Source organism: Aedes aegypti, unplaced genomic scaffold (assembly GCF_002204515.2).
Source record: "Aedes aegypti strain LVP_AGWG unplaced genomic scaffold, AaegL5.0 Primary Assembly AGWG_AaegL5_hic_scaff_1480_PBJ_arrow, whole genome shotgun sequence".
In the NCBI taxonomy this organism is placed as follows: domain Eukaryota; kingdom Metazoa; phylum Arthropoda; class Insecta; order Diptera; family Culicidae; genus Aedes; species Aedes aegypti.
Genome location: NW_018734923.1, coordinates 7504 through 13619, shown reverse-complemented (window position 1 = coordinate 13619; position 6116 = coordinate 7504). Strand labels below are relative to the sequence as shown.

At 40.2% G+C, this 6116-nt stretch overlaps 1 long non-coding RNA gene across 1 annotated transcript; it reads right to left on the bottom strand.

Annotated features, from left to right (window-relative positions):
• Positions 1 to 312: 312 nt before the first annotated feature.
• Positions 313 to 1078, bottom strand: LOC110680478. Its single transcript, XR_002502892.1, has 2 exons — positions 575 to 1078; positions 313 to 507 (listed from the first exon to the last, which is right to left on the bottom strand). It is a non-coding gene; the product is annotated as an uncharacterized LOC110680478 (long non-coding RNA).
• Positions 1079 to 6116: the final 5038 nt, after the last annotated feature.

Genomic DNA, 6116 nt, shown 5'->3' with positions numbered 1-6116 from the left:
AGGAGGCGGACCGATTCCAGCGTTGTGTACCCATAAGTCAAGTAACGGCTGGAAAATGCGCAATATGTTCTTTGTGGCCTTGTCGATCTGGTGTAGTCGGAACAACTGCAGCATCTTACCGTCCTTGTTGATTTCATAATAACGCATCACAAAGGCAATCTTCAGTTCTAGGCCGCACGAAGCCGATTCTGGCGTACACGGACCAGCTCATGAGATGACAACGCCTGTTCCAGCTGCCGGGCGGGCGATCGTCTTCATAATGTTTACCGGGACAGTCTTAACCGCAGCTGGCATTTTCTCAGCACTTTTCACGTTGAAAAGAAGTCGAAGCTGGGTGTACTTGTACGGTAGTGAGCCAATAGGAGGGTACTAGCGAGGTGGTCGTCGAATTTACGCCCAATCATGGTTGGACTTTCCATTTCGTAGCATTTGTAGCACCGAAGCTGGTTCATTTTTGGTTCACTACCGGCGCGGCGATACATTTTCAATTCAACCGGTTTATATGCCCTGCAGGTGAAACAGAAAATCCTGTAAACTGTCGAATTTGAATCGTAAATATAGTAATTCTACTAACCTTAACTGCAAAATATTGCTGGAAAGCTATCGGGAACAGCCACAAAACATCGATGCAAAAGCCAACTCAATGTTTTGCTTTGTTGTTATTTTCCATTTGACGTTTTCATGCGTACACTAGTGTGCGTGTGATCCAAATCAAGCACGTAGCCACATTTTTGTTAATCTCGGATTTTCTTTAGTGCACCAAAATCGGCGCACTAAAGTTAATACCGGGATTAAAATCAAAGATAATATCGGTTGATGCTTAGCAAAATCGAGGATAATACTCGATTGGCGTATCATCCTCGATGGAGCTTATCACCATTAGTGTAGTGTAGTGATCAGGCGATCGCTGGAAGTGCTGCAAGGAACCCACTGGCCCCCGGAGGAACTAAAACGCTCTCAACCCGGAGCTCAGCTTACCCGCCTAGGCATCACTGGTGGCATACCAGTAGATTTGTGGTGAGTATCTTTTAAAATTAAAACTATCCTTCATCCTCATAACAATTTTCCTTCTATAATAAACTAATAACTAAATAACTGGTGACTTAAAGTGAATTGTGAATCGATGACAAAAAGTGTGAATTGATGACAAAAAGTTGTGAATTGATGACAAAAAAATTGTGATTTAGAACAAAAATTCGTGAAATTGGTGAAAATATAAAACTTGTTTTGGAAAGTGATTTTCGGTATTCAGTATATTTTTGGAAAATTCAATACAAATAACTAAATAATCGATAATAAAGTGCTAAATTTAGAGTAAACTGTGAATTGATGACAACAATTGATGATGATTTAAAATATCTGCTTGGAATTGATAAAGCATATTTTTGCGAGAAGTGATTTTTCGGTATTCAGCGATCTTTTTTTTTGGAAAATTCTTTTGGCTCTACTTGAAGCCTTTACTAAACTTAGTTTTGTTCAGAATAAATGCTAACTAGAGCAATGTCAGCAGATCTACAAGATTTAATCGATGAGCTGATGGCTAAAATGGAGCAACAGCGGCTCCAGATTTCCGCCTTAGAAGCCTCCCAAAACAGAAATGCTTCAACATTGCAACCTACAGCTGCGCATATGCCAGCTGAAAGAAAGTTCGACGGTTTCAGTGTACCTGATCCCATCAAACTCATCCCAACTTTCACAGGGGAACCAGCAATGTTGTCCTCGTGGATCGACTCCGTCGATCAAAAGATAAAATACTGTGAGAAAGTAATTAATGATCAATCCACAGTAGACCATGTTATGCCACTATGGACTGGCATAATCAGAGACAAAATTATTAATGAAGCGAATGATATCCTCATTCGCGGGCAAGTCAAATTGGTTTGGGCAGATATAAAAAAAGCCCTCCAAGACGAACTCGGCGATAAGCGTGATCTAGCCACGCTCATTTCAAAAATTTCTGGACTGAAGCAAGGTAGTCAAGATCTATTAAGCTTCTACCAACAATCAAAAAAACTCTTAGCTGACATAAATGCGAACATCCTCGCAAACGATGACACTAAAAGTTGTGCCAAAGTCCTTATGCTAAGCTATGGAGCCATGGTTACAAATGCTTTCATAGATGGCCTGCCAGACCATCTATCTTCTCTAACAAGAATCTACAAACCTAAGGATCTCCAAGAGGCCTATGAAGGGGCCTTAGAACAACACGTGGCCAGCCAGAAAAGACGCGAAAGACTCGCGAAGCTCCACGATTCTAACGTCACGAAAAATTTTAATAACAACACAAAATTTCACCCTGCAGGACAAACCGGCCGAGGGTACAACACCTCGAATAGACCAATGAATCCAACTCAAAATTCTTCCCAGGGTTACTCTCAACCCAGGATCAATAACTTTAAGAACGGGCCTGGACAATACGGCCAATCGCGGTTTTCAACACCACCAAATATAAAACCTGATCCTTCAGGACAATCTAGATTCAGAACGCAAATTAATATGCACGAAGGTGAAGAACAGCCTCACTGTTCTAACCAACTTGAGCCTCAACATAACATTCCGAATGAGGAACACTCAGCGGAAAGTTACGTACAAGATGAGGAGTATGAGGAATTAAATTTTTGTACGGATCCGGATCAAGGGATCCCGGAATAAGTAATAATTTTCTCCCGTATCTGGAAGTACCCAGAAGTGTCAATAGACCTCTGAGATTTCTAATCGATACCGGAGCGAATTATAATTATATATCTCCCGAACTAGTACCAACCCATAGCATCGGGACAGGACCACAACAGAAAATAAAGAATCTGAGTGGTCTACATCGCATCGATCGATACACGCACGTTAATCCGTTCGTGAATTTTATAAATGATCTACCGAAGTTAAAATTTTCTTATTTAGATTCCATGACTTTTTCGATGGTCTTATTGGATTTGAAATCCCTAAGGACACTTGGTGCAGTAATCAATACAGCTTCTAACACGATCTGCATAAATGACATTGAAATACCTCTTCATAAAAAATTCCCAACCAGAGAACAACTCAACTTTCATGAAGGTGAGACTTTGGTTAAAGAATTTCCAGTTCGAAAAAAGGAAGGAGACTTCTTAATCGAACACGATCTTGTCATAGGACAAGATGTGATTATACCTTCAGGAGTATATAGTGCTCATAACGGTATAGCAAACTTTTCCGATGATAAATCTCAGCAACAAACAATTACAGTTATGTATCGACAAGGATGCTGTGTACACAGATCTTCTCAACTTCGAAGAAATTTCCCCAAATCCTAATTACGTTAACAGAACACAAAAGGCTGACCAAACCACAAAAGCAAAAGCAGAGCCCTTCGCTGATAAACTTAGACTCGACAACTTAAATTCTGAGGAAAGGCCCAAATTGCTTAAAGTCCTTAATAAGTTTAGAGATGTCTTTCATCACGAAGAAGAAACTCTGTCGTTCACAAATGCTATACGCCACAAGATCATTACTAAAGACGATCTACCCGTATATGCTAAATCGTACCGTTATCCTTTCTGTCATAGAGCAGAGGTTCAACGACAAATTCATAAAATGCTGGAGCAAGGCATTATCCGTGCTTCAGAAAGCCCATATTCCTCGCCCGTATGGGTAGTGCCAAAGAAGCTCGATGCTTCTGGTCAAAGGAAATGGCGTTTAGTCATCGACTACCGTAAGCTCAACGAGAAGACGGTTGACGATCGATACCCAATACCGAACATTACCGACATCCTGGATAAACTAGGCCGATGTCAGTACTTTTCGACATTGGATCTGGCCTCCGGATTTCATCAAATCGAAATCCATAAAGGTGACATCCAAAAAACTGCTTTCAGTGTCGAGGGCGGACATTATGAATTTATCCGAATGCCCTTCGGATTAAAAAATGCCCCTGCCACGTTTCAGAGAGTAATGGACAACATTCTCAGAGAACATATTGGCGTTCGTTGTCTGGTTTATATGGATGACATTATCATCTATTCAACCAGCCTTCAAGAACATTTGATAAATTTGAATTTGATATTGGAAACGTTGAGGAAATACAATATGAAAATTCAAATAGATAAATGTGAATTTCTTCAAAAGGAGGTCGCTTTTCTAGGCCATATAGTTACTCCAGAAGGAGTAAAACCAAATCCCGAGAAGATTAAAGCTATTCGAGAGTGGCCAATACCAAAGAATGAAAAGGAGCTGAGAAGCTTCCTAGGTGTAATTGGTTACTACAGGAAATTCATCAGGGATTTTGCTAGAATTTCAAAACCCTTAAGGACATATAGGAAGGAATCCCTGTCATGGCAGTGAAGTTGGCTTCCTCACATATACAAACATATTTCTGGAAGTCCACATTATTTTCGAAATTTTTCACTTACCTGTACTAAATCCACTCCCAAATTTCTAACGAGACATCAGAACACTATTACCTTACAATTTTCGTAGTTTTAACGCTAGTAGCTGGTGGAAATTCCACGAACCGTGCTAATTTTCAACACGGACGTTTAACTTTGCCACAATTGTTTACACTTATCCGCCTGCGAACGAAGAACACTTTTCGCCCAATTTTACCACTTTCGCTAAACGTAGAACTTCCAACACAGTTTACTTTCACTACTTGATAATTAAAGATCAATTACTAGTTGATTTCTGATGAAAACAACTTAAAATTTCACCAAACCGTGCTAAAAACAATCACTTGATCACAGCATTCCGCTTTTTTTATTTTTCTAATTTTACGCCGGATGCTCGCTTGCAGGGCTGTCAGATAGGTTGATGGTTAAGTATGACATCAAGCAATCTTATTTAGTCGAAGGGGAAAAGACTCAAATTGAAGTAGCAATTACTGGCAACAACGTCTTATCAATTATAATTTCACTATTACTAACAAATAGGAGAATATTTTTCGTGCACCACTACTTTTATAAAGTTATTAGTGGATTCAAAGGAGTTTCACCTTAACGCAACAACTCCGAAAAGGAGAAACAATCCGTCACACACCAGAATTTACTGATGCTTTTTCGACGGTGCAAAGAAATCCTAACCAGTAGCCACGTACTACAATACCCGGATTTCTCAAAACGATTTGTCCTCACGACGGACGCTTCTAACTTCGCATTAGGTGCGGTATTGTCACAGGGTCCCATTGGATCAGACAAGCCTATCGCCTTTGCTTCTCGTACGCTATCCGAGACTGAGGTAAGATACTCAGCTATCGAGAAGGAATTGCTTGCTATCGACTGGGCGTGCAAGTACTTCAGACCCTATTTATTTGGGCGTAAATTCAGTCTCTACACCGACCACAAACCATTAACCTACGCCTTGAACCTTAAAGGATCAAATGACAGGTTAATTAAGTGGAAATTACGGCTCGAGGAATTCGACTACGAAATCCATTACAGACCCGGAAAACAAAACGTTATCGCCGACGGCTTGTCTAGAATTCCACAACAAAAGGAATGCAACACACTAGAAATTAATGCTAATGAAGACGAAGAAGAAGAATCTTCATCGGACGCTGAAACGGTTCATTCAGCTGAATCCGATAACGAGGATCTAATTAGAATGACTGAGAAACCTCTAAATTATTATCGTAATCAAATTTTAATTTCTGAAGGTTCGCAGAACAACGAAGTACGCGAAGAAATCTTTCCCTCAAGATTTCGACAGACCCTTACTCGAGCATCATTCGGTATACCCTATGCCATAAAAATCTTACGGGATTTTATGCACCCTACCCGGACAAATTGTATATTATGCCCGGAAAAATGGTTAAATACACTGCAAATAGCATACAAAAACTATTTCTGTAGGAACAAAACTTTTAAAATTGTATTAATCCAGACTATTCTACAGGATCTCACCTCTGAAGAAGATCAAGATAAAACATTAGAGGACGTCCACCAGCGAGCACATAGGGGTGCCGACGAAAATTATGAGGCCATCAAGAGAAGATTCTACTTTCCAAACATGCGGAAAAAGGTACAAACCATCATCAATCTGTGCACCACGTGCCTGGAAAGTAAGTATGAAAGATCTCCCTACCGAATTAAATTCGCGTATACACCAATGCACTATGGTCCCAGGAATCAGTTTTACGCGGAAAGATG